At 38.1% G+C, this 13,214-nt stretch overlaps 1 non-coding gene across 1 annotated transcript; it reads right to left on the bottom strand.

The window, feature by feature from the left end:
• Positions 1 to 8,090: 8,090 nt before the first annotated feature.
• On the bottom strand, positions 8,091 to 8,196 carry LOC141635933 (small nucleolar RNA R71). Its single transcript, XR_012540586.1, has one exon. It is a non-coding gene; the product is annotated as a small nucleolar RNA R71 (small nucleolar RNA).
• Positions 8,197 to 13,214: the final 5,018 nt, after the last annotated feature.

Here is a 13,214-nt window from a genome sequence, read left to right as displayed (position 1 = left end):
TCTCGAATGGCACCGTCCTCAAGGAACTCCGGAATAATTAAATTACATAATGAATTACATAATTTCCTATTATACATTTGTAATTAAAATAACAATAAATCTATTAAATTACAAAACGGTGATACGAGATCAAAATAATTACAACCAAATCGATATTCCCATACATTTCGGGTAATATACATTAAAACTAAGGCCATACTAAGTAAAATTACATAATTCAAAAAGTACATAAAATTAAGATATGACAATCATAAATAAAATGAAGCATTATAATATGTATGAACATGCTAAATTTTATGCTAAAATGCCTTTTAAGAGCCAATATCGTATATTAATCGGTTTTTACGGATTTGGGTGATTTAACCTTTTAAAATCACAATAATTACATAAATTCATACTTATGTACAAGTTAAATACCCTAACCATATTAGGACTCAAAATTAGTCTCCACTAATATTTTGACAATAATTAAACTTGTTTTCTTAATATTGTTCATAAATGGACCTAAAATACAAAATTATGCTATAAACTTCAAAATAAATTATAAAAATTTCAAAAAAATTCGAAATTTGAAATTTACACTCATGAATATTCTGGAAAAATACCATGACACTCATAATGTTCAAAACTTAGGTCAAAAATTTCGAAAATTTATCGTGAAAAACAATGCGGTTTATCGATTTTAACAATTATGACCATAAAAATATGAGAATTTTTTTTTTGTCAACGTTTCACTTTTAGATCTGAAATATATGATAAAATGCAACATGTGACATTTTTCCTTTAGTCATGATGTAGATTTTAGCATTATTACTAATTATAGTCACTATTTATGTGATTTTTCATCAAAAATTCATAAATCATGCAAAAAGACTTCATTATAGCCAAATATTGTACACACATCTTGTAAAATTTCATCTGACAACATACTAAATTTCCATGACCAGATTCGAAATATAACTCATATTAACCTATTTACCCATTTAAATACGATTTTAAGTTGAAAAATCCATATTTCGAGCAATACAACTCATTTTATCATGAAGATTTACAGGCTATCAGTATATAATATATGTGAAAACATATCCAAAAACCACTTAAAAATTCGAAGTTAAGCTATTTTTCGTCCAAAAATGACATTTTTATCATAAAAATCACATTTTAATGCCAATATTATATGACATGAACAATAAAATCCATAAATAAACCAAAATGTCCTAAAAATCACTTAGGACCAGAAACTTATAAAATACAAAGTTATTTTAAGGTTTATCTTCATAAAACCAAATTTATTAGTTTTGTATGTTAATCAATTTATAGCTTGGCTTGTGGCTAGAGAGGCATTTCTGCTCAAGGAGAGGCTGCTGTCCCTAGGCATTACTGCTGATGCTGACTGCTTACTATGTGGTAAGGGGATTGAAAATTATATTCACTTGTTTCAGACATGTGAATATGCAAGAAAGATCTATGATGAGCTTGGTCATCTGTTGGATGTTGCTCTTCCTGCAACTTACTTGATATATCTGATAGGTTCTGGGCAGCATTCTAAACTGAAGATTGGGGTCCTCCTGTGTGCTGTTCTTGCAGCTCAATATCACATATGGATCCAACGTAATCACGCTAGGGTTGCAGACTGTATTCTTAGGCCTACTCTAGTTGTGTCACAGATAATGAAGGTACTAAAAATGCGAGTTAGTTCACGGCTTTAGCCTAATTTAGTAAGTCGAGATGTGATGTGGCTAAGTAGTGTTAAATTGCATTTGTAGATTCCTTTTAGGAATTGAAACTGTTGTGTAACCAAAAAACGGTGTTGTAACTTTTGTTACGGTTATTAATGGATTCTTACATTTCACCAAAAAAAAAAATAAAAAAATAAAAAAAAAATAACTCGGAAAAACTATAAACCGATTTGCATGCAAAAAACCTAAGGCTCTTGATACCGCTTGTTAGAATTCATTAATCTCGTTAATTTACATATTTATATATGAATTAATATATTTAGTCATTAAATAAATTGTTGATCTTATGCATGCAAACTAAATAACAAGAGATGAGAAAATCGTTTTCTCACCATCAAAAATTCGGGCAAATGGGCACAAATGAAGGTCTCATACCTTCATTTGTTCTTGAGCTAGAAAATACATTAGGATGATCATCCATGACTTCAAATAGAAGCCCTCCAATAAGTAGCACCCAAGACTATCCCAAGATCCCACAAAATAATATGTACTAGATATTTGTAATGTGGTTTACCTTAAAATCGATTACTAATACTCATATACTACTACTAGTATTATTAGTGATTGATTTGTACAAATTCGATTCATAAAAATAATTTTTATGAAGAACAAGAGAGAGAGAGAGTTGTGTTTTTCATAAAACATGAGAGAATGGAAAAATTGAGAAAAATCTCTCAATTGATGAATGCTAAAACAGGTGGGTATATGGGATTTTAGGACCTTTTTCTTTTTCCTTTTTGTCTTCACAAGACTAATTAGTGTAAGCCTTTATCATAGTCAGGTCACTATCAAATGTCATAGACAAATGAATAAGACAAATGAATAAGACAAAACTTCCAAAATTGCCCACCAATTTTCGTTTATCAAGTGTAATATAGAGTCCATTTTATTTTTGTCAATTGTATAATTGTATGTCATGTGACATGTGACATGTGTTATGTCATGTTTTAATTTAAAATGCATATTTAACAAATTAAATATCATTTACAAATTAAATAAATCACATTTAACAAATTGACTAGTAATTCAAAATTACTTTCACATAAAATGGTCATTTAAATACTAGTTAGTATAATTCACAACATCTTGTAATTATAACTAACTTATCATTCTCATCTCGCGTGTTTCGCAAACAACGATTAATTTTAGTAATATAACTTCTTAAATTACTCAATAAAATCTTATTTAATCACATTATAATAAGATGTCATTTTCTCTCTTATGATAATAATTTGTTCAATTTTAAGGAATTAATTAATCTGTATCGACATACAATTAATTAACGTTTTTCAATTAAGGGAATCGTCCTTTAGGTGTGACCTCAAGGGATTAACTGATCACCACCGTCGCACGACAGTAATGTCAAACTCTAGCCAGCCAATCATTACCGATATGTGTGGACCAGTTGACTATATATGTAATGTATCAGCCCTTTCGTATTCTTGTTATGAGATTTAAATATGTGATCAATATGATCTACAATTGTGATCGCATTATTGTCGGAGGACACATATTCCAACCGGGCTAGCCATACATCAAATCATGGTGTATAGGGTCACAAAACTGAAACCTGTTTTGTGTCTTAACAAGTTTATATTCTTATTTAGAGTTTATGCACTTAATAGTCACAATTAAGTACAACTCTAAACCCAAAAACTAGATTGAGTACACAATGACTCTATCTCTCAACATCATTGTTGCTAGTCATCATATTCTAATCATCCTATGTATCAAATACAATGATGAAAACCACCACCGGTTCTAATATTGACGAAGTAGTATTAGCAAAATTTATTATAATCAAATAAACATTTAAAGAAGAAGGTCCCATTAGATGTCCCACAACTAACTTGTTGATTCTTCACAAATTTGGGGTAGTTTCCTTTCTAGCGTCCAACAATTAAGATAATGGAAACTTTTATCGGTCGGGATTGATAGGTTTAGTATCGTTATTCTCAATAACTTTACTTTTAACATTACCTTGTATCAATTCCATTCTAATTTTACCTTTTTAAAACCTTATCCTTTTCTTAACGGTTCAAGAGAATGCTCCCACTCATCTCAGTGAGTCTTTGCTAAGAGAAGCAAAATTGAAATTCATGAAGACTACTCTACATTCGTTTGTTTAGTCTTAAAACTTTCATTGAAGTGCTTGCGGTATTTTGGTCAATTTTTATTTCAAACAAATCTAGTTACCAAAATTATGTAACGTTTCAAAGTACTTAACTCAATTAAGCATAAGAGAAATAATTCATTGTAAGTAGATATGTTAGTCAAGAATCAAAAACCCTTTTGATCACGAATAACTTTTATCTATACTCTTCACAAGAGATCATTAGCAATGGTTCATATGAGGTTTTAGAAGAAAATTCATATTTGTCTTTAGTTACGATGTTTTAATGGAGATTTGAATCAAAAATCGAAATGATATCGTATATGAATTGTGGTAAATAAAAAGAACAATATGATAACGGAATAGTGGAAAACTTAACATTTATCGTTTTATTAATACTTGTAAATAACAAGTAAAGCATTTATATAGTGACCTCTACCCATCTATGATAAATGATTCCAAGATCCAAATTCATATTAACTTGGGCATCGGTAAAGCCGAATACAACCCTCATCAATATAACTCGGTGGATTAACCCTTTAATTGATTCTACTTTTAGAACTCTTGGTCGATAAAATTACATTAATATTTATCTTTAGCCCGAAACACATCCGGCAACCGTTGAGAATACTTTCGTAGAGTTCAACCCAAATTTCGAATAAATGTGTCCATCATCCAAATTTACATCAACTTGGGCATCGTTAAAGCCGAATACAACCCTCATCTTTATAAATTCGGTGCGTAGACATTTATCACCCACTTCCCCTACGTAACAAGGTTTGTACCCCGGTAGGGACGAGTGCACTCCCTCATGAAATAGGTTTTCATGGTTTCTACTTTTTGGTAAGGCTAAGTCTCAATTGTTTATTTTAGCGAGAGGTCATATCAATTTATTATCTATCACGTTTTAAGTGAACTAAAGCGGTGAACTATGATAATTGTAATTGACACGGTCGATAAACTCGATTTAAAATGCCATGTTTAGTTATGGCGATTTAGCGATGCATGCAACATATAAATAAAATGCAAAATATAAAGATAAAATCCTAGTATGGCCTTCCTAAAATAGTAAATCTAATAAACTATTACAAATTCGGAAACCAACTCCTTTGGTCCCTTGAACTTCGGTCTTGGCACGCATTTCAAGGCAACACTTTCTTTGATAGATCGCCTTTTCGAATGGCACCGTCTTCAAGGAACTCCGGAATAATTAAATTAGAAAATGAATTACATAATTTCCTATTATACATTTGGAATAAAATAAAAATAAAAATAAATCTACTAAATTACAAAACGGTGATACGAGATCACAATAATTACAACCGAATCGATATTCCCATACATTTCGGGTAATGCCAATTAAAACTAAGGCCATACTAAGTAAAATTACATAATTCAAAAATTATATAAAATAAAAATATGACAATCATAAATAAAATGCAGCATTATAATATGTATGAACATGCTTAATTTTATGCTAAATCGCCTTTAAAGAGCCAATATTGTATATTAATCGGTTTTTACGGATTTGCGTAATTTAACCTTTTAAAATCACAATAATTACATAAATTCATATTTATGTACAAGTTAATTACCCTAACGATCTTAGGACTCAAAATTAGTTTATACGTGCATATTGTTTAGTCTTTTTAGCCTATTTTAGCACGTATTTCCATGCATTTTTGCACTGTTTACATAGTATTATCCCCCGAATTGGCTACTTTGGTTCGTTTTGTCTGTTTTGTAGAAATGAACGCGAAAGTAGTGGAATCGTACCATTTTTCGTCCTTTTTGCATGCATTTTGAGGAGACGGGATTTTCCAGAGTGAGATACTGCTTTGGAATGCGTGAAGGCACGGTTTACGAGGCAGTCGGGTACGAGATTGGACTGATTTGAAGGAACAAGGCTCGATCGAGTGGTTTTATTACTCGATCGAGTGGTTTTTATAGCCATGGTTGATCGATCGAGTAGTTATTTACTCGATCAAGAAGTGCTGAAAAGAGAGTTTTTCTCAATCGAGTAACTATTCTACTCGATCGAGTAGATTTTCTGGAGTTTTGCTCGATCGAGTGGATTTATTCTACTCGAACGAGTGGTTTAGGCTTTCGTGGGCTTTAATTAGCCCGTGAACGTGTTTTATTTGTTGGATTTAGTTTGTTTTCTATTTAAACTTTCGTTAACTAGGTCATTAGGACCTTATCATGTTTTATCTTATGATTCATCAGTTTTAGCTTTGACAAAAAACACATTACCTTCTGCTGTGTAGTTGGATTGAGATGGACCTACCTTCTGCTGGACTCGTTAATTGGTGTTTAAAGTGGAGATGTAAGTCTCTTATGAAGAAACAAATTGTTTGTGCTGCCATTGTGGCGTTTTGGTATCACATTTGGAATGCCAGGAATGTTTGTAGATTGGAAGCCATGCTGATCACTACTGTTGCACTCATAATGAAGGTCAAATTGGACGTCACCAGGAGGTGTAGGGATCGAATCTGGTCTGCGAAAGCTCTCAAGTTTGCCTGGGAACCTAAGTATGATTAGAGTTCTACCACTTTTTTGGAATCTGATGATTTGTAATTAGTAGATTGGTGTGATGATTTGTACTGAATTACATTATTTATGAGCTATAATATATTTCACATTTCACCAAAAAAAAACACATTACGTTGCTTTTCCCTTTTCTCTGTCACTTTGCTTTCGGGATTATTTCGCTCGGATTTTGTCGTTCTTTACGCCGGATTCTCACGATTGTAATCTCTTCCTCCTTTCTTAATAATAATCTTTATTTCATTCGCTTTAATTCTTTGTTTTACTTCATTTAATTTCTGCCCTAATTCACTTTTATGCAATTTAATTATCATTTTAATATGTTGAATGCTGGTCATTTATCTGCTGTTAGTTTTGATAGTATAAATAGCGATATGAGTAGCTAAACTTGTTTCATGTTAGGATTAAGGGATCTATGGTAGAAATGTGACGATGTAGTAAATAGGTTAGATGAATTAATTGTGAGATTCTGTCACCATAGCAATATAACTTTATTTTTACCGACTTAGTTGAGTGCACGCTTCTGAGTCACCCTTTAATCTGGCTAAATTTAATCTTGGATCGGAAGATTGGACTAAATAGGCCTGCTATGAACAGTAGAACACCCTGGCGAGGACGGAAGTTGAGTTAGTGGAAGTTTAGGGTATAAAGGGGACCGGAAGGACCTTTCCATATCCGTCTCGCAATAATTTGTCTATGTTGTTTATAGTTGAGTCACTGGACTACCATAGTGAACCGAAATCCGGACATGACTCTTCTTTATTTGATAGTTTAACTCTATTTTTCTACCTTTACTGCTCTTGTCTCCTCTTCTCTTTCCATTAAACCTTTTAGTTTAGAAAACCAATTTAAACACCCCCTCCCCCCCCCCCATTTGTGACCAAATAGACGGACTTCTACAAATATGTTGCCTCCCTGAGGAGATGGACCTGACTTCCCTAGCTATATAGTTAGTTTAGTTAGTTATTTTTGATAGGTACACAACAGACGTATCAAATTTTGGCGCCGTTGCCGGGGAGGCAATTGCCCTATCTGTCTTTGTTTCGTTTATTTTATCCGTCTCAGGGAGTTTTTATTCCTTGAGACAGTTCTTATTTATTTTATTTCATTGTTGTTTATGCCCAGGTCAGACAGGTTTGAGTTAGTTTCAGCTGATATAGAGCCAGAGAGACTATTCAGGCATAGACTCCGTCTGCAGAGAATATCACAAAAGGAAGACTTGAGTACTTTCGAGCCAGAGCTACATCATTTTCTTTTCGCAGAAGACTAGTCTTTAGAAGAAGACATTGTTATTTGTACCGATCAACCAGTAAAGATGCCGAACATTGCTAGTCACTCGGAGCCTAAAGCATCGTATATTCCTAAAGGTTTCAATCTCCAGACTGAGGATGGGAATACATTTGACATCCGTCCTTCCTATATCAATCTGGTGGAGAGAAATCTCTATAGAGGAGTGGCAGGGGAAGACCTGAGAAAGCATATGGAGGTCTTGACGGACTACTGTTCTACTATCCCTGCCACAAAGGGGGTAACTCAAGACAAGATTAAGGAAGTTCTGTTTCCTTTTTCTTTGACTGATGCAGCCAGGGAGTGGTTGACTGATTTGGATCGTACGGCCGTGGGGGTTACAAACTGGGAGACCCTTGTTCTTGCTTTTTATAAGAGATATTTCCCTCCACAGCGCACCAATCAGCTGAGGGCAAAGATTACGAGTTTTAAGCAGGCACCTGATGAGACTCTCTATGAAGCATGGTCCCGTTTCAAGAAGTTGGTGAGGTCTCTTCCTCACCATGGTTTTGACCCGTGGTTTCTGTCTAACCAGTTCTACAATGGGCTGTATGATGATCATAGAGCCATACTTGATGCGTCATCTAATGGGAGGTTCCAAGAGAATACCGGCGATGATAAGGGATGGGCCCTTATTGAAGAGATGGCGAACCACAGTGCTGAATATGGAAACCCGAGGGATGGTATTAGAACAGTTCATGCAGTCGATAAGCAAGTTGTGGCTCAGCTGGAAGCCATGAATGCTAGATTTGATAAGTTGGAGTTACATTTTGCTGGGGAGCCTTAGACGGTCCATATGCTTACTAGAGGAGAGACGGTCACATGTGAGAGGTGTCGTAGCAACGACGGCTATACTGATGTTGGCTGTCTTACAAAGAAGGAACAGGTCCTTGCCTTTCAACATAATAGGCAAGGAGGGGGTTCCTATTATAACAACCAAGGGGCAATCCATCCCAATTTGAGGTGGACAAGTCAAAATGTGCTCAATCCTACTCCTCCTCCGCACCAGCAGCAGTCATATGTCCCTCCACATTAGGCTCAACAAGGCTTTCAGAAGCCTCCTTCCTTTCCTACACCTAATCAAGGTGCCTCGTCTTCTGGTGGGGTAAGTGAGATAGGTGAGTTGAAGACGATGTTGCAGTCTTTGACAAAGCAATGGAAGTTAAGCGACCAATAAAAAGATGCTTCTATCAAGGCACTTGAAACTCAAGTTGCCCAGTTAGCTGCGAACCAATCCACAAGGAAACCGGGTCATTTACCGTCACAAGCTGACAAATATCCATATGAGACGTTAAATTTAATTAATTTGAGAAGCGGTCGTTCATATGAGGGACCGGAAGTATTGAAATCAGACCCGAGGAAGGAAAATATAGCTGATGAACAGTGTTCTGCCAAAGGAAATAAGCTGACGGCTAAGAAAGTACTCGATCGACTAGTTTCTGGGGGTCGATCGAGTAGATTTGCTAAAGAAAGTGCTCAATCGAGTGATAAATCGCCTAAAAGACCTCGTTCGAGAGGAAAGAAGCGTACAAAGGATACAGAGCTTGATCCGGCTGACACGTTGGAAGAGAGAAACAAGGGACTCGAGATACCCATCACGGTTCCCTTCCCGAGGCGTCTGCAGAGTACTAAAGTTAATCAACAATTCGCCAAATTTGCCGAGATCCTCAGAAGCTTGCAGGTCACTGTGCCATTCGCCGAACTGCTGACACAGGTACCCTCTTACCTTAAATTTATGAAAGAAATTTTATCGCGTAAGAGGCGCATTCATGATCATGAGACGGTAGCTTTGACTGAGGTAGGGACGGCCCTAGTTCAGAATAAGTTACCTCCCAAACAGTCAGACCCGGGTAGTTTCTCAATTCCGTGTCATATTGGTACCCATTTGATTGATAACGCGTTATGCGATCTAGGCGCTAGCGAGAGTGTCTTACCGTTATCTCTGGCTAAGAGACTTGGTTTGACAAAGTTTAATTGCACCAACATGATTGTTTATATGGCCGATCGTAGCATATCACGGCCACTAGGTGTAATAGAAGACATACCTGTTAAGATCGGGAGGTTCTTTATTCCCGTTAACTTCGTTGTACTTGACATCCCCAAAGATGCGCATACCCCTATTATTTTAGGGAGACCATTTTTATCTATTGCCCGTGCAGTAATAGACGTCGGGGGCAAGACATTGACTTTTCAGGTTGGGGACGAGAAGCTGATATTCCACCAGTCTAAGTTCCGGAGGGCTCCCATGCAAGCTCAGCCTTGCAATGCCCTCTCTTCTATTAACCCTTTTATTGACACTCCAAATGAAAATTTGGAGCATTGTGCTGCTATTGTGACCCCTCCGCCTCAGGTTGAGAGCAAAAAGGAGGAAAGTTTGTCTGTTTTCCTTGCTGCAGGTACAAATGAAAACAATGAAGGAGCTGTCAAAGGGCAATATGCAATTAATGTCAGTCAAAGTGGGACTGACAGTGTTAAAGCCGGTGAGAAAGGAGCAAGGTTGAGAAAAGTTCGCGCATATGTGGACGTGAACTATTCTCCTCCTAATGATTCAAGTTCAAGTTCATGGAAGCTGAAGAGGATGATCAATGTTGCTGAGGTGACGTCCTCCAGCCAGGAGCCCTCCGAGGGGCTATTGAATTGCTTTGGGAAGTGAGCGGAGAAATGCCCCGTGTACCAACTTGTATAAACAATTTTTGAATTTCCGTTGAATTTCTTTTATTGCTTTTAATTAGGACAATTAGAATTTAGACAATTTTTAGCGTAGATAGAGACAATAGGCTGTTACTTTGCGTATTTGGTATTTTGGGATATTTTTGCAACTGTTTTTATGCAGGTTTGGGGAATTTTACGCAAATTTAAAGGAAGAATGACGAATTCAAGAGCTTACGTGAGAAAAAGAGCTCGATCGAGTACTTTTTGTACTCGATCGAGTGGATTCTGTTCGATCGAGTAATGTCATATAAGTCGATCGAGTAAAGCAGAAATGGAGAGTTCTCGATCGAGTAAATTTCTACTCGATCGAGTAGATGGATCCATAAAGTCCTCGATCGAGCAGTTCTAAACCACTCGATCGAGTGAAATCGCAAGAGATGCAGGGAGTTTTTCCTTAACTTCCTTCTTTTTGGTTCTTATTTCATTTTACCCCCAATATTTCGACCTCCCTTCCTATTTTGCGATAAAAAACCCCCCAAATCCCTCATTTTTCTTGCCCTTTTGCCAAATCCGCCACCTACATTGTGCTTATTCTTGATTAATCGTCAATTGCCCTCTGTTTTCCCTTTGATTCACGCCCATTTACACGGTCTATTGAGGGAATTAGGGTTCCGCGGTTTTCGTTCAAAAAATCGCCTAAATTGCTTATTTCTTGTCGATTAATTGTTCTTTGTAGGATCTCTAACATCAAGTAAGTAATTCCTATACCTCATTGCATTTTGATTTCATTTATTTTGCCTTTTATGAAATGAATAGGAACCTAGGGTTTCGATTTTCTGTTTTTGGTCGAAGTTATCGACTATAATTTTGATTCAATGCTTAGTCTTGCTTACTTGATGCTCATTCCCGTCTCCTCACTGTTTTTTTCCCTGTTTAATTCGAATTTTGCGCGAAATTTGCGTTTAGGGGTCTTTACAGTCGAAATTTTCGACTGAAACCTGGTTTTCGAATGTCACATTGGTTCGCTGTTGTCTTTTGCTCAATTTATCCACATTGTTCCGTAAATTGTTGCTGCTGTAATTTGCTATCATCACCTATCGTTGTTTACATGCTTTTGTTCGATTTTTTTCAGGAAAATTGGGAATTTATGGGCTGCAGTCGAATTTTTCGACTGATTGGGAATTGTCATGCTGTTTTCACGCTGTTTTCATGCTGTTTAGCCGCTGTTTTCTTATTAACTCCCCTGCCCTATTTATTCAAGATGGATTCTAGTTCGATGCCTTCGTCGAGCTCCTCTGCTAGTCCATCTTTGTCTCTGTCTGAGACGGTAGTCCCTGCTGTTACTACCGTCTCCGCACCGGCCAGCACTCCTGTGTTCTTAGTTTCAGCCGCCGGTACTGTTTTTACGCCAGCTAGCACTGCTGCTAGCTCTGTTTCAGCTGCTACCCTAGTCACAGCCACCACCAATGCTAGCACTGCTGCTAGTCTTTCTTCCTCACTGGTGGTCACAGCAGCCATAGCCTCTACTCCAGCCACGGTGAGCACACCTGTGGCGGACTCACTTGCAGTTGCAGCTACCTTTAGAGCGGCCCTAGTTCCTCGCATCGTTACTGTACGGGCTTCTACTTCGGGTTCTAGAGGCTGGGGCCGAGGTCGTGGACGTTCCCATTCTACGCCAGCTTCTAGCACTTCCACTTCAGCTGCTCCTTCTGGCACGGTCACTGTCCGAGGGGACAACTCCCTCGACTCTCACCCCGACTACCCGCAGGTAATTTTCATTAACGGTGTACATCATAAGAGGTTTTATAACCTCCTTGGCTGTGAGTTTGTACCTTCCCGGTTTTTAGATAAACCGGCACTTGAGAGACTCAGCATCTACGAGCCAGTTTGTGAGCTTTTTTGGGGCACGGGGATGGCCGGACTCATTACTATGAGTGGTCGTACCTTTCTGGAGCTGAGTCTTGAGTTCCTCGGCTCCTTTACCTTCTCCTCCGGGGCACACGACGCTGCCCCCACTAGTTCTTCTGTGTCTTTCCGGTTGTTCAAGCGGACTTTTTCGATGACTTTGGGGGAGTTTGGTAGTAGACTTGGACTTTCCTCTACGGGCGATGCTACCGCCCCTAGGAGGGTCATTCGTCAGCTTTGGCAGACCTTGGCCCAGACCACCTTTTCCAAGCGAAAGCTCGCACAGGTCCACCTTCCCCCTGCCCGTTACTTTCTTAGATTGATGGGGAGCACCATTTTTGACCGAAAGGAGCCAAAAAACATCAACAACAATGAGCTCTCTATCTTAAGCGGTTACCTGAACATCGACTGCGATGGTCCTTTTACCCTCAACATTGCCTATCTGACCTCCCAGTACTTCCAGGCCCAGGAGGTGAAGGTCACGGGATCTATTGCCTGCGGCGGCATAGCCACCATTCTTGCCCGTTCCTTTTTCCCCGTCTGGCCTCGTGACTTACAGTAACTCAAGGGAGAGAGGTATCTGAGTCTGGATGCCATGCATTCTCAGCATTGGCTGACCACAGACTACCAGACAAGGAAGATAGACGGTTCCTTGTCCGTGGACCTACCTTGTGACACCCGACCACCTCCCACTTTACCCGCTGCCAAGAAGCGGCGTAGACTTGACATCGGAGAAGGGTCCACACCTTCTAGGAGTGTCCAGCCTTCCACGGCTACTCCCATCCCGACTCCTACTCCTACTCCCGCGCCCGCCGACCAGACACAGGCACAGCCGGTCCTACCGGCTAATTTTGTACCTCCACCACCCTTTGAGGCGTCCTCGGTCATGGACCAAGGGCGTCGTGACAGATTGTTAGTTGAGATTGCAGTGAGACAGGCTCGTATGGAGCGGGACTTAGCTTTAACTTTGT

The sequence above is a fragment of the Silene latifolia genome, chromosome Y (genome assembly GCF_048544455.1).
Source record: "Silene latifolia isolate original U9 population chromosome Y, ASM4854445v1, whole genome shotgun sequence".
Classification (NCBI taxonomy): domain Eukaryota; kingdom Viridiplantae; phylum Streptophyta; class Magnoliopsida; order Caryophyllales; family Caryophyllaceae; genus Silene; species Silene latifolia.
Note: the sequence above shows the minus strand (reverse complement) of the source record. Positions and strands in the feature narration are given on the sequence as shown.